Source organism: Chrysemys picta, chromosome 2 (genome assembly GCF_011386835.1).
Source record: "Chrysemys picta bellii isolate R12L10 chromosome 2, ASM1138683v2, whole genome shotgun sequence".
NCBI classification, from domain to species: domain Eukaryota; kingdom Metazoa; phylum Chordata; order Testudines; family Emydidae; genus Chrysemys; species Chrysemys picta.
The window spans coordinates 200,261,089-200,282,758 of record NC_088792.1 but is presented as its reverse complement, the minus strand read 5'-3'; the positions used below and the strand labels follow the sequence as shown (position 1 = coordinate 200,282,758).

At 39.9% G+C, this 21,670-nt stretch overlaps 1 long non-coding RNA gene across 1 annotated transcript in view; it reads left to right on the top strand.

Moving 5' to 3' along the window:
• Nucleotides 1-3,921: 3,921 nt before the first annotated feature.
• LOC135981679 (uncharacterized) overlaps nucleotides 3,922-21,670 on the top strand; it is a 50,622-nt gene continuing 32,873 nt past the window's right edge. The window contains exons 1-2 of the long non-coding RNA XR_010598818.1: nucleotides 3,922-4,518; nucleotides 4,853-4,930. This is a non-coding gene — a long non-coding RNA (uncharacterized LOC135981679). The remainder of the gene's footprint in view (nucleotides 4,519-4,852; nucleotides 4,931-21,670) is intronic.

The window sequence follows — 21,670 nt, the reverse complement described above, 5'->3', positions numbered from 1 at the left end:
TGGTTTTCAAGGCATGCTGGGGGTGGGTGTCAGCAAAAGACGGCTCCCAGGAACATGGGAGAATGCCATGCCATAAATGCCATGTTTATATAGGCCTAAGCCAGCATCTGATATGCTTTTCTCTTTACCAAGAGGCTGCCATTTTCATAAAATACAGCAACCCTCTTACATTTTGTATAAGCAATTTGCTTCCTGTTGTGTTCTCTCCAATATTATCTTCTGTAACAGTTATGTAATGTGAAGAATATTGGATTTGGTCACAGATGAAGAAAGTACAATCAAGGAGCCACAAAATATTCTAATTTCTCTTCCAAGGAATGATACAAATCTACAGAATGTCCTCCCAAAAGCTGGATTTTTGCATTTAGATTTAAAATATATAAAAACTCAGAGGAAACAGTTTCATAGTGATTACACATCTGAAATGTAAGTAGCTCACAAGAGTAAATTATTCCTTTCCAAAGTCAAGAGGTTACTCTCGCTAAATTGTCTCCAGTGAACCTGTTTCAAGGCCTCAACCAAAGCCCATTGAAGCCAGTAGAAAGACTCCCATTATCCCAATTGGTTTTAGTTTAGGTCTGTAGATCGTAGCATATTTTAGAAAAAAAAACTTGGATGTTTTATTATAAATGTCAATTTTTTGCTCCAAACTCAGCACCTTATGCACAGCTAACTTCAAAAACACAGAAATCCAGAGATCCACACTCTTAGAAGGACAGCTGAATATCTTCGTGTCTACATTTTCAACGTGGAGGTTTGTGGTATTATGATAGGCTATTATCAGCCTCCCTAACTTATACTTTTTTCTTGCTCTGCTGTGGAGATTGGATGATAAAGCTTTGGACATGTGTTTGGAAAGTAGTCAAGTTTACAAAATGAGGGCCATATACTGCCCTTGATCTGCATCCTCAGCTCCCATTTACATGAATGGGCATTTCACTCACAGTTGACAGAATTTTAGTGCACCGATTGTATCAGGAACCCACCAATACTTTAGGGGCCAGATTCTTCCCTCAGTTACACCTGAGAATGGGATTTTACATTGGCAGAATTTTGCTTTAAGGTGAAGTTCACTCCAGTGCAGAGTTCACCACTTAAATCTCACTTTAAATAGCATGGATAGCAACTCTACACTGGGGTGAATTTCACTCTAGCTAGGGTGAAAATGAGACAGTACAATTAATTTCCAGCAACATAATTAAAGGCACAACAAGTCTTCAAATCACTATGTAAATAAACCATAAAATCCTCATTAGGTAATTCAGTTTGAAGATTATATATATATATATTTATATATATAAGGTCGTATTGTAAATAATTGTAAATCAATAAATAGGAAATCAAAACTGTAAAAGCTTTGGATATTTTCTTGAATTGTACATTACCTGATATTTTGTTTTTGCTCTGGAATTTTATTTTATGTAAAAAGATAAGTATCTGAGGTAATTATTAAAGTGGAGGGTTGGAAAACCCATTTGTTGTTGAATATTCATTGTAATGTAGTCTCTAGAGTTTATTTGGAAAATTGTCTGTATTTTTGGGGTGTTACTTCAAGTAGTAAATTGCAAACAGAATTCTCGAGGAATATTACACACCAGGATTTCATGTTTCAGGTTAAACTGATATTTAGTGATGAAAGCCTTATAAAAGAAGTTACGGGCTAACCAAGAGATATTTAAATTTATTTATTTGCTCCTGCAGCTGTTGACATCTTCTTTACCCATCATTGTCAGCTTTACATGGGGAAGGGGCAGCTCTGGCATGACACTGATTGCACAGAATAGAAACTGCTAGCATCTGTAATAAGAGACAGGAAAAATATGCCGCAATAGTGGCCCTGATTCTCTGTTCTGTCACACCAGTTTCAGTGGAATCATGCCAGTATAACTAGTATAGCAGAGTGGTGAATTAGGCCAGGCCCAGTGTTTATTGGTCATTGTGACTAACACTATTAAAACTAATGCTAAATAAATGAATACATAGATACCACCATACATACGCCTCATATTCAACAACTGAATGAAAACAAATGTGCTGGTTTTGTTTCTACTAGAATATGAGGGGAAAAAAAGTGAGTATTCTGATTGTTTCTGGCAGTCATCATTATTGAGTTTTAATTAAAAGTATGAACCTTCATGCCAGTAACCTCAAGAGAAAACCACAAGAAAATTAGCCACTGGCTTTTGCTCTCAGCAGCCCACCAATCCATGATATCACCCTTGCTCATGCTGTCATTCAGTTATGTTTCAACAGAGGGTCTGTCCACCTGGAAGACACATGCATAGTAACAACTCTGTAATAGAGCAGAATGTTAATCAAGAAAAACAGCCCTACCTTTGAAGGGCAGACTTGATCACTACTTCTTCACCGATCCACTAAAAGGCCACTTCATGTTCGACCTGGTGGCGGTAAGATCTCAAAGAGTTATCCTCTGATGTTTAATTTATTTTTTCCTTTAACCTTAAACACAACAGATATGACCACTATTATTTGCTGTATTGGATGTTTCCCCTTTCCCCATGTCAAAAACCAAGAGAGAAAAAGAATGGAAAACTTGTTTTGTTCTGTGTGGACACCAATGGTGTTCTATTATGAGTCATTACTATACATCTCATTTATTCTGCATTCATACCTATTAAAGGAGATGCAACTTCCATAGAAGTCACGGGGGCAACTGATGTAAAGGGATAGTGTCAGTTACACATCCAGTCAAAGGAGATCAGAAGGAACTAGGAGAGTATTAGAAAATTGAGTCACAGAGCTGCACCATAACTCTAAAAATAATAATAAAAAAAAATTAATGGAGATATCCCATCTCCTAGAACTGGAAGGGACCTTTCAAGGTCATTGAGTCCAGCCTCCTGCCTTCACTAGCAGGACCAAGTACTGATTTTGCCCCAGATCCCCAAGAGGCCCCCTCAAGGATTGAACTCACAACGCTGGGTTTAGCAGGCCAATGCTCAAACCACTGAGCTATCCCTCCCCTCCTAGCAAAGCTGAACTTTGGAATCCTCGATCCAAACTGGAGGACTGTTTTTCCCCCAGTATAACTTAAAGCAGCCCCACGGCTGCTGTAAGTTCTATTGGCTGCAGCGGACTCCAAGAGGCATGTTGTTGGAGTGTATGGGCATTCCAGCCATGACCCCCATCATGCTCCTGTGCTGGCTCTATGGCACTTGAAGATTTCCCTATGCCCTACACACCATGGTTGGTCTCATTGACTTGACAGAGGTACCAACATGAGTAAAGGCATGCAGGGTTAGGCCTCAAGTTAGACATTGTGTCAGTCAGATCGAGGAATCCTTCTCTCTGCTCATTGAACATTATCAAACTTTTCTCACTAGTAGAGCTGAGTGAATAATTGATTTTTCAGTTCAGTGGCTGAAACAAAACCAAAAAAAAAAAAAAATAATCAGCTACTTTCAAACGGAAACTGAATTTTTTGGGGGGGTTTTTCTCTCACCAAAATGAAAAACTAAAAACCAATTCACTTTGGGTCAAACAAAACTTTTGGTTTCACCTGAAATGAATCTTTATTTGTTTAGTTTCATTTTATTATGTTTTCAGGTGTTCTTTACCCCTTACATTATTTTAAACAATTAACAAAATGAAACGTCAAAACATTTTGTTTTGAAAAATGAAAAACAAAAAACAAACTTTTAATTTTTTTCCCCCATTTTTTATTTAGCCAACACTATTAGCCAAATTCCACTCCAATTCATAAGTAGTTTTGGTTGCCCTGAAACTGTTTCAGCAAATTTACTATTTGACTGAAAAATTTTGCCCATCTCTACCCACTGGTGACAGTACAGGTACACCCTCAACTGGACTTTCATATCAAGTTTAAATTGATTCTGTAGTAACTCTCTGGAAGGGGAGTGTCAGAGGGTGACACTGGCCTTTTATGAGGGAAGAGGCCAGTGACTGGTCAGTTGACCTCCTATTAGGCTTAAAAGAGGGCAGCTGGACTCTAGAGGGGGTGGTCCCTAAATGGGAGACAAGAAGCAGCAGCAGAGACTTGCTCTGGGAGAAATCTGAAGAGAGCAGAAAGCTCTGGATGACTTCCCTGGAAAGAGGGAGAAATTTCCAGGAAGCCAGCAGAGAGAGAAGCATGCTGACCTTTCTGAGCCTGAGAAAGCTCAGGCTGGAGAGGGCTGAGAGCACCAGGGGGAGATGTCTGATAGCTCTCTGAGCCACAGTGCTGAAGATAGAGGGCCAGAGAGGGCTAAAGGCTGGGCTGAGAGGCTGGAGCTGCAGAGAGCCTGAGCATGGTGCGAGATGCTGGGGCTGTACATTGATGGACTATTGAGGGCTTGCTTTGTGATGCACAGGGAGGATTGCCAGGTTTGGTTGGATGTATTCCTGGAAGTTTCATCACATGACAGAATCTTTCATTAAAGATTAATCTTTAATTCCTGGCGACTCCAGGACAATTCTGGCTACCCTATACAGGGTTGATAGTAAAGGGCTATTTATACTTAAAGACTATTTCTGGGAACCACCGAAGGGCAAATTGAGGTAAGCACAATTTGGTGTGGCTGCTACAGGAGGGCACTCCAGGCGGGAGCTTGCCCTATAACAGGGCAAGGAATACATGTAAAATTAGAATAAAACAATGGAAAACTTAGACTATCAGGATTTGTAAAATGCTACAGCTTGCCTCCCTGAGAGATTTCAGAGGTGCAAACTACAGCTGGTGAACCATTTAAGTCTGAATAATTGCATGAGGTTATCATGTTCTAGTGAATTTAAGGAGTAATTAATAAATGTGTGATAGAAATTTGATTTATAAACTTGTTTAGATAATGGATGGATTTACAGGTGTTCAGTGTTGCCCATGTTCATTCCTTAGGTCCAGTTTTCACAGTTGGATTCACATTGACACAGAAGCCTGCCTATGCTGATCTAGGGGAAGACTGGCCTTTAGATGGTAAGCGGCAGCCCATTGTGGCAGGAACAATGTCTTTTTTTCCTATGGCATATATTAGAGAGTGCCCAGCACACTGATTGTACCCAGTAAATAATTACTTTAGTTGTGTCATTTTAAATAAATCACTGGGACTCTATTGAGAGTGAATAAAAAAATGTGTTCAGCTTAATGAGAAGGGGTTAGCGGAGGAAGTTCACATGTCTGGACTATCTCACCTGAGACAAGATTGGAATACAGACAGGCTGAGAACCAAAGACCCAGTAGATAACCTAATGAAGGAAGTGGGAAATGCAACATTAGTCCCATCAAGCCTTCGTACTGTGAACCTTTGGATGGGAAAGCAAGGAATATGAAGAACCTAGTGTTTATATCCAATGACATGCTGCTGAAAATGTCACTTTGAAAATAATGTTGATAACGAGTAACTGAATAGAATAATGAAAGGTGCAATAGTCAGACAAGAAAAGGAAAGGAGAGAACCTGGAAATTCAGATATTTTAAATGGTAAAGGATAACTAAATACATCATATCCAATGAAATGTTAAAGAACGAGAAGTGTTAGTGCTGGTGGAAAATCAGATTATTTGAAAGTGTATATAGAAAATCAAAGGGAATTTATATAATTCCTAAACAGTATTACTTATTGACCGATATCTTACCACAGCCCTGAGAAGAAAACCCTGAAAATGATATAGAACCAGACCCAAAACCACACCTTTAACTAGATAGAATATTGCTCTATTAATCTACCTAAGAACCTTCCATTGACTTCAGTGGGTTTTGGATTAAGCCCTAATAGTATTTCCGTTATGTACGGCATAACACTATAGTGCCACAAATGATGGCAAAAGACTTGGTAGAGATTATGTATCTAATGCCATATAATTTTGTTGTTTTTGACTATGACTTAATTTCCCCCCAAAGTTATCCAATTTCTAATTGAGATCAAACCACAGCTGACATTTAATTCAACCATATTTTAGTTCTTTGTGCCAAAAATAAATAAATAAATAGACCTGAATTCCATTTTCTTTTTGAAAGTGTCACATTTCAGAGGCACATATCACCTTAGGGACATGTACCCCCCTGTCTGTACAGGGCGCTTTTGCCAAGTGACAGGCCTATCTCTACCTGCACTTCTCCATAGTGGAACTCACCCCACTTTAGATTGGATCACCAGCCTACATCACTCCTGGTTCCCACAGTCCAATCACGCTAACAGGGTGAGTGATGCCTGAGACCCCTTTGCAGCCCCTCTTGAATGTACACTCATGTGACAGGTTCTGCTGCCTTCACTGCTCTCCGGGTGGAACTCTGTGGTTCTACCACTCTCACAATGGATCCCAGGGTAACCCACCTGTTTCCAACTGTGTTAACACAACAGGCCCACTTGTATTTTGCACCTGTAAGAAATGTCCCTCTGGCAGCCCGTGACCAAGAATTGATTAAAGTGACTGAAAAACAGCTTCTTCAAAACAAACATATTGTTTATTCTCTCTCAAAAGGTACATAACATTCAGAGAGAAGGATTAAAACAACAACAGTCTTTAGGCATTTGGAAGAACAGGAGGACTTGTGGCACCTTAGAGACTAACAAATTTATTAGAGCATAAGCTTTCGTGGACTACAGCCCACTTCTTCGGATGCATATAGAATGGAACATATATTGAGGAGATATATATACACACACAGACAGAGAGCATAAACAGGTGGGAGTTGTCTTACCACCTCTGAGAGGCCAATTAATTAAGAGAAAACAAACTTTTGAAGTGATAATCAAGCTAGCTCAGTACAGACAGTTAGATAACAAGTGTGAGAATACTTACAAGGGGAGATAGATTCAATGTTTGTAATGGCTCAGCCATTCCCAGTCTTTATTCAAACCGGAGTTGATTGTGTCTAGTTTGCATATCAATTCTAGCTCAGCAGTTTCTCGTTGGAGTCTGTTTTTGAAGTTTTTCTGTTGTAATATAGCCACCCGCAGGTCTGTCACTGAATGACCAGACAGGTTAAAGTGTTCTCCCACTGGTTTTTGAGTATTTTGATTCCTGATGTCAGATTTGTGTCCATTAATTATTTTGCGTAGAGACTGTCCGGTTTGGCCAATGTACATGGCAGAGGGGCATTGCTGGCACATGATGTTTTAATTAATGGACACAAATCTGACATCAGGAATCAAAATACTCAAAAACCAGTGGGAGAACACTTTAACCTGTCTGGTCATTCAGTGACAGACCTGCGGGTGGCTATATTACAACAGAAAAACTTCAAAAACAGACTCCAACGAGAAACTGCTGAGCTAGAATTGATATGCAAACTAGACACAATCAACTCCGGTTTGAATAAAGACTGGGAATGGCTGAGCCATTACAAACATTGAATCTATCTCCCCTTGTAAGTATTCTCACACTTGTTATCTAACTGTCTGTACTGAGCTAGCTTGATTATCACTTCAAAAGTTTGTTTTCTCTTAATTAATTGGCCTCTCAGAGGTGGTAAGACAACTCCCACCTGTTTATGCTCTCTGTCTGTGTGTGTATATATATCTCCTCAATATATGTTCCATTCTATAAGCATCCGAAGAAGTGGGCTGTAGTCCACGAAAGCTTATGCTCTAATAAATTTGTTAGTCTCTAAGGTGCCACAAGTCCTCCTGTTCTTCTTTTTGCGGATACAGACTAACACGGCTGCTACTCTGAAACTTTTCTTTAGGCATTTGGTTTCACCTAAATGTATCCTTTTCTGGCAAGTTTTGGTAGTTTCCACGTAACCAGCTACCTCCAGCCCTGGGTGGGGAGAGACAGAGAGTCCCCTCTGCAGCTCTCTCTTCTCTGTCTCTCCTGCTGAGCAGTCGCTACCAGCTTAGTCCCCTTCCTCTCTACGCTAGGATCTTTAATATTTAATGCTCTTTTGATCCTAGGCTCAGTCCTGGGAAAAATTAACCTGCTGGCCTGAGTGGAGCCAGGCAGGTGAGTGTTTCCCATTCAATAGCTTCCCCATTGTTTCTTCAAGAACCTTGGTATTCTCTCTGGCAATAGCTCATCTTTTCATTGTTTCCCTTCAGCCTTCTTTGATTTAACTCCAGGCAGTCACACAGGGTAATATCAAACAGGGAAACTGAGGTGCACATGATATTCATAACAATAATACAGATAACCCCTTCATTTTCCATAAAATGCAAATAATATATTTTTTTTCTGGCTTTCCTAAATCAGAAATGGCTGTACAGATTTTTTCCCTCAAGTTTTCCCACACACAAAACTTACCACTGGATACAGGTCAAGAATGAGAAACTTCAGTCCAAAAGGACTTAAAATAGGATCTGAGCATCTAAAAGGGTAATTCAGACTGTATTCATACTGATTTGCAACCTTAGTATTCCTGCTAATGACATGCAACAACTTGTCCTGTTAGATCAGGAGACGTTTGGGATTTGAATTATTTCTTAAATTATTAGTAAATGCTAATCAATTAAGAATTACTTATAATTTCTCTCTTCCATGTTGCGTAAGTTGGACATTACGCCGTGTTTGCCTAAGCGGCCTCAGTGCCTCATGGGAACTGTAGTTTGGGTATCGCACCCTCTCATTCCCTCTGTGAGCTGGGCCCGCTGTTTGGACTACATCTCCTACAAAGCACTGTTCTCTCCCCTCTGATTGATCTGCTGTAGTACATTGTGACCAGCATGCATCATAGGAGACATAGTCCACCCAGCCCAGCCTCCAGAGGATTTAGGAATGTCAAAATGTTTTGATGTTTCCAAATAGAAATTTTGAAAAATTTCTGATCTCTGAAAAATTTGGATATTTTGACTTTTTATCCTGATTTGGGATGAAAACAAATTTTGAAATATTGGACTTTCCCACACAATGAAAATTCCAATTTTTGACCAGCTCTAATTTTAATGATATTTAACATTTCTACAGCACCTTCCATGACTATTTCAAAGTGTTTTGTCAACATTAATGAATTAAATCTCACAATATTACTCTGAAATAATATAGTAAATATAACACTGCCATTTTACAGGGTAGAAGAAGGGCAACAGAGAGGTTACACTAGCATTTTCAAAACTGGATAATTATAACTAGCACCATTGATTTGGCTGCTAATTTTAAGAACCTATGTTTAACAAATTATTGGTCTACACTAGAAAATAGTTTGACCCACCTACGTCACTCAGGGGTAGGAAAAATCCAGACCACTGAATGATGTAGCTAAACTGGCCTAAATCCTCATGTAGACAGTGCTAGATTGACAGAAGAATTCTTCCGTCAGAAAACCCCTTCCATCAGCTTCCATAGACAGCATCTACACGTCAGTGCTATAGCAGCACAGCTGCAACTGTGTTACTGTAGCATTTCAAGTGTAGACAAGTCCTGAGTCTGTAATCTAGGTCTCCTTTTTGGAAGTAAGCAGCACTTCTTCAAAGCAAAACATCCAGAAAAATTGTTTTTAATAAGGTTAAGTAGCCATACAGAATACAACCCATTACAGTAAAAATTGTGAAGTAGCTAAGGTCATTACATTGAATGAACTTAAATAAAATATACTTGACATAATGTTTAAATCTATAAAAGAGAATGCAATATAAGAGAGAGGGAGTAGGACAGTAAGATTTGCAAAACATGAAAGGCTAGACTGGCTTTTCTAACTTGTTTAAGAAAAATTTGCATAGTTCTCCGTCATTTTGAGCTTGCTTAATGAATCTCAAGTCCTCAGAAACTCTCTTTTAATTCTCAGGAGTATCTACTGAAGAGAGATCAAATACAACCCAGTTTCCTTACTGCTGAACTGAGACAACTATAGCCAATAGGATTTTATGGGTCAGCATTTCCACAGTCAACTATCATATTTGCATATTAACAACAGACTTAGCTGATGGTCAGCCAAGACTTTACTAGACTGGAGTTTTTTTCTGATAAGCCAATCTGATGACCATTAAAAATATACACTGAAAATTCTGTGCTAGAGCATAGTTTTAGGGCTTTTCTATAGATTTTTTTGATTTGCAATGCTTTCAACAGAATGTTAGGTTTCATTTAAATATAAAGTTTCCAGCTCTTCTGGTTACTAAGAAAACCTTCTCAACATGGAGTGCTACAGAGTCATGTTGCTGAATTCACTGACCTAGTGGAAACATAGCACTAAAAAGAAGTGACCATTCACCTCAATATGAACCCTTAAGATTTTTTTTATTGTCAACTATGTCAAGATGATCACTGTAACAACAAGATCTAACTCTTACCTTTGGCCTATGTAGTTGGAGTAATTTGAAAGGATGGTTGTCCTAGAGAGGAATATGTACAAATTGCTGTTGTGGGGATTTGAAAGGACAGCAGCAATCTATGAACATGATTTATTATCCAAGTGCATTGGCAAAACCACACAAGCCAGTGGCAGATGAAACAGAAGCTTCTTGTGCCACTTTCCTCTTCCTGGGATTTTCTAAGTGTAGGCAGAGTTATTTCTTTTTCTCTTGAAATGTACAGGAGATTAAAAATTAGAGGATTTTGGTTGACAAAATCCATATTTTTATAATATTTAGGCAAAACTTATGGCTTTTTTTAGAATACAGAATTGATTTTTCTTGTTTATTGTAAGATTAAGATACATCAATTTACTTTTAATCAGACTGTAATCACAAGTTTAAATTCTAAACATTCATATTTCCAAACATTTCTTTTATTAAAAACTTGTTTTCTAGCTACCAGCTAAGTCACATTAGTGTCATAGGCTGCTGGAGGCATTAGGTACATTGCTGATTACTCATCTATGATCTTCCTTTTTTGATTGCTTCAATTGCAGCATGAGCAGTAGGAAACTGTCTTTTACCACAAATGCAATGCTTTCATTTCCAGTTTAAGTCTTCCAGTAATCTACCACTCCAGGATTACAGCCCTAGGAACTCAAGATATAAATAATTGTGGCTTCCCATGATAGACAGCTATTAAGGTGTTTGTATCTTTTGGCAGCAAGAAATCCTGAGCTGCAGAAAATGCACTATATTTAGGATAAATTCCATGTATGTCTCCTGCAGAATTAAGTGACTGTGGATGAAAACTATGAAGTCCACCTAAATATCATTTTAATAAGGCTACCTGCCTTCTTTGATCAATGGCCAGGTGCACTAGGCCCTCTTTTAATTTGTGGGTTTCTTAAAGATTTCTGTAGCAGATTGGCAGCCATTTGTTTTAGGCCCCACTCCAGCACATTACTAAAGCATGTGCTTAACTTTAAACATGGAGGTAGTCCCATTGAAATCAGTGGGACTACTCACATACTTGAAGTTAAGCACAGGAGTGAAGTGGTCTTCTAGAATGTTCAGAACCTTGAAGGATGATGTCAATTAGCTCATGATGTCTTTTAATTCTGTTAGATATCATCAGTCTGGGCCTCTTCTTATGACACATTTCTATTCATGTTCTCTCCATAGCAGAGGAAGTTTAGGCAGGGTTGAGGATGTAGCTAATAGCCCGAAATCTGAATTCTGCAACAAGTGAGTTGGAACTTGTAGATTTCCTTTGCTAGTGCCATAGTTGTATTAATGTGTTGAACTGCTCTGGTAGGTACTTTTGCTGAAATCTGCATGTTAACAAAAAGAGGGCAGAAGTTATGGCCTTGAGGCAGAAATTTCTGGGTGAGAGTCTATGGCCTGTATTAGTCAGGAGGTCAGACTAGATGATCCTCATAGTTTCTTCTGGCCTTAAAAATCTGTGGATAAAATTCTTTGAAAGTATTATAGAGGGTTCATTTCTTATTCCTGAGGAATGTAGGTAGCTCTCGTCAGCCAACATGGTCAAATATACTACACCGTGGCCCACAATCACCAACATTTACAAGTGTGGAGGTTCACGCCAGAAGTATTCAGGAGACCAGCTTGAAATCTTTTATTTTAATCCTTCTGTTTGTAACAGCTTTAGTCATGGAGCAGAAACAGTACCATGTGAATAAGGGGAGTAGTTACACACCCGAAATGTAGAATAGTCAAAGACATAACAGAAGTGAATATGTTGGTCTTGAACTATAGGCTGAAATATGTTTGCACAAAATGTTCATAGAACAAGTTCAAAGGATAAAAATCAGAATATGTTGGTGGACATTTCATGGTTTATTCACAAACAAGGGCTAAATTCAATGAATAAATTAAATGTTAATTTTTTCACCTATTTACAAACATGCTTCCAAAACATTGGTGTTGGAAGCACATTATTTAATTCAGCACTTATTTGACTTGCTTAACCTCATATGAATTGACCCATTAACCTAATTTAACTGTATATGAATTATCCCCATTGTGAGTCTCTTAGTTGCATCCCCAATTATCCAAAGCCTTGAACATTAAGGCAGGCTGGGCCGGTTTGTTTACCTGCCACGTCCGCAGGTTTGGCCTCGCACTGGCCACGGTTTGCCGTCCCAGGCCAATAGGGGTGGCGGGAAGCGGTGGCCAGCACATCCCTTGCCCCGCGCCGCTTACCCTGATTACCCTGGAGGCCCACATGCCAAAGGTTGCCGATCCCTGATTTAGACTGTTTTAAATGCAAGGGAATTATATAAAATCACCTTACATTCATGAATGTGAAACTTAATTGCCTTGTACAAAAAGGGCAAGCCATCAATTTTGACGTAGTAATCCATCAACATTAGTGATAATCTGTTTAAATTACATTAAGTATAAATTAAAATGATATAGGTATTTCTGATAGGAATAAGAGAACTTATTTGGCCAAATTTAGAACCAACTCAAAAAAGGAGTTCTATGTTTGAAACAACTCCTTTTCTGGGGCATACATTTAATTTGGCTCTGGCAAAATTCAAGTTCTGAGCTGCTTCATATTTTTAAAAAACAGTAAATGTTTTCAGTAGTCCTAGAATCTCCTGGAATCTAGCAGGATAAGAATTACTTTAAAACAAGAATCTTTAATCTTTATTCCTTGCCTAGCTCCCATTTTTAGTTAGACATATGTACAGGTTCTTGTCATATTTCCTTTGAAGCATAAGGGGCCAGATAATCCATTGTGCTGAGCTTCCTCTCAGCACAGCAGAGAGCCTTTAGGAATAACCAGCTCTTTGATTCTCTGCCCAGCCTGGCACAGCTTAGAACAACATAGGATGAAGTAAGGCAGAGATCTGATCCAATAGCTTTAGTAATAAAATGATTGGCAAGCTCAAAGGGATATCATGAATTCTCATACACTAGGTGGTAAGATGGGAAGGACGAACCACTGACAAATACATTGTGAATGATATTCCAGGCATCCTCCGAGAGTATTTTCTTTTCCATAGCCAAAATGGAAGATGAAATAAGGATAGCTGTAAAGGTCCTGATTCTCCTGCCAGTGAAGTCAATGGAATTATACACTAGTATGAGAGGTGTGTACATGCTGAGAGGAATATCCGCTGATCAACACTCATTGGAGAGAGTATTTTTTCCGTTTACCTAATCATTTTAAGAGCTGTTTCTTCAGGACTCTTGTCTACAGCAATATTAAATATCAGCAACTCTGTTAATTAGTTTAGAAAATGATAAATAACTGCTGGTCTAATGAATTTACAAGTTAATTAATGAAAATAGCTTGATCCTTCATTTCTCACACACAGATTCTCATTGGGGGCTGCGGCTTATAAGGGTAGCCTCTCAACACAATTAAGAGAGTTAAAAACAACACTACCACTTGCTTGAATTTGCTTGGCACTTTGCAAATCTTAGGGAAAAGAAAATGTATTTTACCCATGTTGTTGGCTTTTTGTTCTGGAAAGTCATGTTAATTGTGTGGGCCTGGCTTGGCATGGGTAACTGGATATGGGAGAAACTGCCTTTCTTGGGAGTCAGAAGTAGGAAAGTAAATGAATCAGCAAGCTGGAAACAATGTCGGTACTAAGATGGGTCAGTCACCTAAGAGACCGAACGCACAACAGTGGACAAGATAAGCCTTGAATGTAAGATGAGGTAAAGAGTAGGTTGTCCATGGAGAGAGCATGCTGTCCAGGGCTTGTTTCCTACAAAATAATCAAGCCAATACCAGAGTGGGTGATGTAATTTACAGTAATGCAATGTGTGGCCTTGGCTACACTTACCGGCAAGTTCGACGGCTGGAAATCGAACTTCTGGGTTCGACTTATCGCGTCTAGTCTGGACGCGATAAGTCGAACCCGGAAGTGCTCGCCGTCGACTGCGGTACTCCAGCTCGCCGAGAGGAGTACCGCGGAGTCGACGGGGGAGCCTGCCTGCCGAGTGTGGACCAAGGTAAGTTTCAACTAATTCGAAATAAGGTACTTCGAACTTCAGCTACGTTATTCACGTAGCTGAAGTTGCGTACCTTAGTTCGAATTAGGGGGGGTAGTGTAGACCAAGCCTAAGTGTGTAAACATATGTAAAGGAAGAAGTTTTCTGTGTAACTTCGGATTTGGGATATACCCTGCATCCACCCTCTGCATTTGTGTCTGATCAGTGTTGCTTTGCTGCATGCCAAATAAAGACACCTGAGTGACAAAATTTGGAGTTGAATTGAGATCTTGGGAAGCCAAGTGGAAAGAGGTCTCAGAGGGAATCCCAACCAATTGCTTTATTTTTCACTGACCTCAGTTATTCTGCATTTTCTGGGGAGCTAATGACCAGAAAGATATTGACAAATTCGAGTGAGTTCAGAGAAGAACAAACAAACATGATCAGTGGAATGGAGACATTGATTTAGGAAGTAAATCCAGAGTTAACTACGTAGAAGGGAGACCGGGACCTTAATCTACAAATCCAGCTACCAAGAAAGGAAAGGACTAATTAAGAATTGTACTACAGCTAAGAGAAATGGCAAGTCCAATTCAGACAGTGCTGCCTAACTTGTAGCTGCAGAGGGAGCACCCAGAACATTGAGGTCTGCTCCAGCAGGGCAGGTTGAAACATTGACTGTGATGTTTACTGCCCACTCAGCACGTGCATATGATGCCAAGTACAAGCATTGGATAAATGAGAGATTTGTGGCAAGAACTGTAGGCACCCAGGCCAAGATTTTCATATGTGACTAGCAATTTTGTGTTCCTCAGTATTTGGGTGCCCAACTTGAGAAAACTTAAAGGGGGGTTGATTTTCAAAAAGTGAAATACGTACCTTGTCTTCATACTTTATGATTTCCAGGCCGGACTATTGTAACTCATCATGCCTAGAGATGAGCATTGCCTACATTAAAACTCTTCATTGATTTCAGAATTGACAGCCTGCCAGTTAAGCAACAGCTGCCAAAGCACAACACCCCAGAGCTCTGCTCCTCATAGAATACAGTGTCAAACTCAAGATCCTGGTATTAATTTTCCAGGCAAGAGTCCTTGGAAAGCACTTCACTTTTTGTGACGAGAGTCTCCTTTGACAGCACAGGATCGTTGAAGTTTTCAACCTCAAGGGAGAAGTATGTGAGAGCAGGGCCTTCTTAGAATCACAGAATATCAAGGTTGGAAGGGACCTCAGAAGGTCATCTAGTCCAACCCCCTGCTGAAAGCAGAACCAATCCCCAACTAAATCATGGTAATAGGGCCAAAGATTTGGAATTCAGTACTAGAGAAGATAGTGAAATCTGAGATTATTCCTGCCTTCAGAGTGAAGTGAAAAAAAAAACCTCACTTCACCTCAGCTTTCCCGTGGCTGTAACTAAAAACAGCAAAGAAGAAAGGAGGAGGACAAAGAGGTGAAGCCAAAGAGGAGAGAGAGAAAACGGAGGAAAATTAAATTGCTGGCTTATTGTGACTATGCTTCAGGAGGTGCTCAGATTCTGTGGTGAGGGGAGTCTTTATCAATACCTAGATAGGTAGAAAGCAAAATAGTCTTCTACGGGAGCTTTGGAATCTGTTTCTTGAGCCACTTATTTAAAATTAGACCAGAGAAGCACTAGTAAAATGAACAAGAGGCTTAATCTTGCAATGGCAGGAAAATAGACCAGATAGCCTATAGTAATAGGTCTTTTCCATCTAACATCTAGTTTATGATTTCATGGTACATCTGATGACTGTCTCTATTACTCTGTTACTTAATTTAGTCTAATATGTAATTTAATAACCATAGAGTAAAGTCTATCTGGGTCATTATATGGCTCATATACTATTAAAATCAGAAAAAAATTATGTGAACCTTTTGAAAAGAGGAAGGTATGAAAGATTTTTTCTTGATGTAGAAACATGCTGTTCTGTTACTAGTAGGAACTCTGATGTGTAGCATTAAACTGAAAATACATTTGAAAGGGTGATATTCTTGGCAGCTATACAGTGTTACACTTTGTGCAAACAAATAGTGTCAAGTTTTATTAAGTCAATCATGATTTTATACCACGTATGATTAGTCAAACTTTCTAGGAATTTAAATGAATGAATTTAAAATGCTCAGATCTATTCAGATACAGCCTCTTGATTTTTTTTCTTTAGTTTACATTTTATAGAAAGTAAAAATAGACTTTCACTGCTGCACCGCTAAAATGAAAGGATAGATTTTCTGAAGGGGGTGGATTATGCTACTCTGAATGATCTCTTTAGTGACTGGTAATAGTGTCAGTACATGAATTCTGTCTCTCTTTCCGATAATTTTGTTTCGATGATTAACTAGAATTTGCAACATATTTCTTAGGAGGAATTATTTTAAAACTCGCCCTAAAGAACTGTTTTCTAAGAAGAATGTCACTGAATTGAAATTCAGTGTATTAAATAGCAAAAGCTTGAACGAGGCAAAGTATGAATAACTTTTGTGCAAACTTCATTGCTGTAGAGTTCCACCAATGTTTCTCAGCCCTGATTTGCAACAACTATGCTATTCCTGTCTTGGATGTCTCCAACTGTCAACTGATCATGCCAAATTGAATAAATCATGCCATTCTTAAATCCCATTTAACACACTAGAGTATTTGTCCCTTCTGTACCGGAACTTGAATGTCTTGCCTAGGCTTCATTCTCTTGGCAAATTAGGAATCTTAGGGTATCTCCAGTGGTATACACAGCAAAAAGTCAGAACAGGAATCAACTTCCTGCTAGAGCTGGGCAAATAGCAGATTTTTCAGTTTGCTGGACATTCACCCCCCTCTTGCCACTCCCCCCTCTCCCCAATCACTTTAGGGTTAAACCACAAACAAGATTTTTCAAAATTTCCAGCCAAAAGAAAAAATGTTTGAGCTCAAACTAAATATTTTGATTTTGACCAGTTTTAAACATTTGTTTAATGAAATTAAAGGAAATTTTGAAACAAAATGGTCATAGTGAGTTGAAAAATCTAAAAGTTCTGTTTTTTAAAGTCGTCACCCCCCCCCCCACCACCCAGTCAAATCAAATGTGGTGAAACCAACACGAATTCACAACCCGTTTTGGTGTTACCAACTTTGCATTTTTGCCAAAAAAGTTTTGTAAGAAAAAATTTGCCCAGCTCTACTCCTGGCTTCTTCGCTTCAATTTTTGACTTCTAGTTTGTAAAAAAAGTTAAGATATAGCAAATACAGTCACCCACACAGCAGATGTATGGCCTGACCTAGTGCTCATTGAAGTAAATAGAAAGTCTTATAATGCAAGCACAGTATGTGTACATAGAATAGGATTATATTGCCCTTTATATAATACATTTTTGCAGATGCTTTCATTCATATATACACAGAGTATAACACTTGTAGGTAAGATAACAGTGGTGCTGGAACTAAGGCTTGGTCTACACTACCCCCCTAATTCGAACTAAGGTACGCAACTTCAGTTACGTGAATAACGTAGCTGAAGTCGAAGTACCTTAGTTCGAACTTACCTTGGTCCACACTCGGCAGGCAGGCTCCCCCGTCGACTCCGCGGTACTCCTCTCGCCAAGCTGGAGTACCGCAGTCGACGGCGAGCACTTCCGGGTTCGACTTATCGCGTCCAGACTAGACGCGATAAGTCGAACCCAGAAGTTCGATTGCCAGCCGCCGAACTAGCGGGTAAGTGTAGCCAAGGCCTAAGGGTTCTGCCACACCCTCTGGCTTGAAGTAATAACAAACACCAAATACATGGTTTCCATATCAGCATCCCCACTATAAAAATCATTCTAGCACACCAGTAAGATAATGTTAAGATTGCACTGTTAGCAACAAAGAGTAAGTTTATGTTGCATATACAATTTTATCTCTGCCCCTTCCTGCATTGCAGAATATTGTAATTCTTGAATTGAGAAATAATATATGATCTGTAATTTAAGACTAGGTAAAAATTTCAAAAGCATTTAAGTGGTTTAGGCACCCAAGTTCCATTTTCATAAGTGACTTAGATACTTAGGAGCCTAATTATTATTGAAAGTCACATTAAACTTTTGGTCCAACAAATATTCCAGCCAATTTTGTTTCCCTTTCATTGTTTCTATTTGCCACCTCAAATGTGAAATGTTTTCAAATGTGAAAAGTTTGTTTTCGGTTTTGCTTTGCTTTTTTTTTTTTTTATTTCTATATATAGGTGACATTTTCCATAACCAAAGCCACAGATAAAGACTGTGAGAGCATCAAACAGTTAAGTCAGTAGAGCAGTGATTCACAGCTTGCAGGCTTTCATAAAAGCAGCAACCTTGCCCTCTAGTTGGGAAACATATGGTGCATTAACTTAAGTTTAATGCCAATATGTTTTTCTAAAGCCCTAATGGCAACTAAGGTTGAGAAAGTAACTGCTGAGGACAAATTCAACTGCAGCAAATCTGAGTAACACAGGCCACTAACAGCATGACACTCCAGGACTCTGCTCTCCCACAGATTTCCCCATGGAAACCCAATTCAAATTCAGGGTTAAGATCCTTATCTTCAGAACCTGTGGTTGAACTCTCAGGCCTGGTCTATGCTAGAAAATTAGGTTGGCATAATAAGTCATAATACGTGAAAAATCTACACCCCTGAGCAGCATAGTTAAGCTGACTTAAGTCCCCGTGTAGATTGCGCTATGTTGATGGAAGACCACCTCTGGAGGAGATGGATTACCGACACCGATGAGAGAACCACTTCCATTGGTCTAGGTAGTGTCTACACTGAAGTGCTACAGTGGCACAGCTGCAGCAGCGCAACTGTTCCCCTGTAGCATTTTAAGTGTAGACAAGTCCTCAGTCAAAGGGAGGCTGATACAGACAAATATGAACTTGTGAAGCTGAACAAAATGTTGTTATAAACAAGATTGAAACAGTCACTTAGGGAAACTCCTAGTGCCCTTATACAAAGTTCTCAAGAGAACCACACATTGTATGTACCACATTGGAGTTCATTTGGCTTCCCTGTCTCACTGAACTGCAGGGTGGTCAAGCACTGGAATAAATTGCCTGGGGAGGTTATGGAATCTCTGTCATTGGAGGTTTTGAAGAGCAGGTTAGACAAACACCTGTCAGGGATGGTCTAGATAATGCTTAGTCCTGCCATGAGTGCAGGGGAGTGGACTAGATGACCTCTCGAGGTCCCCTCTAGAGCAATGTTCTGAGACAAGGAGCAGCTGGCAAAGGTGAGGGGAAGAAAAGACTCCCCTTGAGTAGCTCTGGCCTCCGGGAATGGTACAAGGAACAGAGAGGCCTGTGAGGAAGGAAACAGTTGTTCAAGAGCCAACAGTACGTTTTGGGTGTAGGGGAGTAGGGGCAATGTTTTCCATAGGAGGATAGAAGAAGACTGGAGCACAGTTGCCTCTGAACTGCTGGGGTCTTTATACTCCCTCTGCCTCACTACCTTCCTGTGAAAAAACCTGTCAGCACAGCCTGATCTTTCCTTCCTCTATTCAAACACTAGTTCTGGTTCCTCCTGAACAGCTCTGCTCCTTACCTCACAGGCCTGTGTTCCTTGGCTGCCCCACAGATGGTCATGGTGTTGTTTTCATTGAAAGGTGGCAGCCTAGGCAAGGATCACCTCTCTCCAGCTTCCCTTCTCCCTCTAGCAGTGCACAAGAAATCCATGTCAGGGCCCTTTCCCAACTCCCTCCGCAGCCTGGACTGGGTCCCAGGCTTCAACAGATTACAAACACTGGTTTAATTAATTAAAAAAATGAGACCACTTGCTTACCGATGGACTTGATAGTTAAAAAACAAAGCTTATAATCGGTTGCTTATGGTGGGACATGCAACATTTCAGTAATTTGTCACATAGTTCAATGCCTTGAGTCACCCACTGGTAGGTGTCAAGGTTGAGAGGGATGCCACTTAACTTCCTTGGGCAGTGAGCATGGCTCTCCATTCTGTACAGAGCTCTCCTCAGCCTGGGTTTGCTCAGGCATGCCTCTCCCCTCCCACACCCAGAACAAATGGCCTCATTAGAGTTGTGAGCCTCCCTCTTTTCAGGGGGCTGTGCTTTTTCTATTGATAGTAGCTTGTGGTGAGTTTTGCTCAGAATGGTTGATTGGGCATTGTAACCCTCTTCAGCAGGGCATGGGTTCATAATCAGGTCAGATATTGTAGGATGGTGACCCTGTTTTACTTACTAGGGTGCTATAGAAAAATGTTAATGGTTAATAATTAGGCACATCTGTGGCTGAAAGGCACTTCAAAACCACTCATTTGTGTGTGGTGTCTGTCTGAGGGACACTGGTTATTATCCACATTATCATTTATCTATGCAAGCTCTGTTTTGTTAAATTAACAGCTGTGAATGGCACACATAATTGGGACAACAATCACTTTTTTTTCCTCTGGGCTCAATCCAGAGTTTGACTGCATGCCCAGGCTGGCGAGTATGAGAGCATAAGGAACTCTGCTACTTCCTGTTGCAGGCTAACTGCATTGCCAGACTCTGTCTAGGAGAGAGGGATAGCCTGTGGATGGCTTCTCTTGTGCAGGTAGGCGGGCAGAGATTTGACCCCATTCCCAATGGGGTAGTCAGCACAGCTGAGCCAGTTGGGACCTCTAGAGCCATAGGGAAAACAGGGACCAAATTGTGACTCTGGGGCATACCTGCTACTGCTTACTTAAGGTGAGTGGCAGTGTGCTAATCCAGACCTTTGGTTTTGTTTTTCAGAACCACTGAGTGCTAGTCCAGCCCTAGGATTTGTAATCTAGAAGTACATGAAGCAGTTCCAAGTTGAAGTTTCATATTTATCACAGTGCCCCTGCCTGAGGTGACAGTTTTCATGAGCAATGGGAAAAAATGGAAATATGAATGTACAATGGCATTTTGAACTTAGGGTACAATAGACATGGATTATTCTTGTGCAGTCTGAGTCTATAATGAGACAAGTCTTCTAATGGGAAAATGAAACACCTGCCCACAAGTGTGTGCCAGTGTAAAAATGAAGTGAAATTCCAGACAGCCCATTCAATTCTTTCTTTTGCTCTTATCCCTCTGGAACTGAATGCCAGTATTTATCTTTACAGAGTACCAACAGTCTTTCCCACAGAATCCTCAATTACTCACTGTACCTAGCCACAAAAAAAGCTAAAGCTTGCTTCTCTGTCAGCATCTATCTCTAACTGTATCTCTGTGTGAGGGGGCTAATCAGGAAGCAGTCCAGCTTTTTATAATACTAATTCAAACAAAACTGTAGTCAGGTTTGTTTTTCTGCTCTCGCCAAAACCTTTAGTTATATAACTGCTCAGGTTGGCAGGGCTCTGGTAATCAACCTTTGTCCCCAGGATTCCTGTATTGTTTAAACTCCCTCTTCCAGGTCCCTTTTACTGTTTTCACTAGACTTGCAAAATTAATGTTTGCCATTTGCCTAACAGAGGAAAATATCCTATTTGCACAGGTTTGGGGCAAAGTGATTTTCATTTCAATCTCAGGCTTTTTATAAAAACAGAAGATGGCTTTT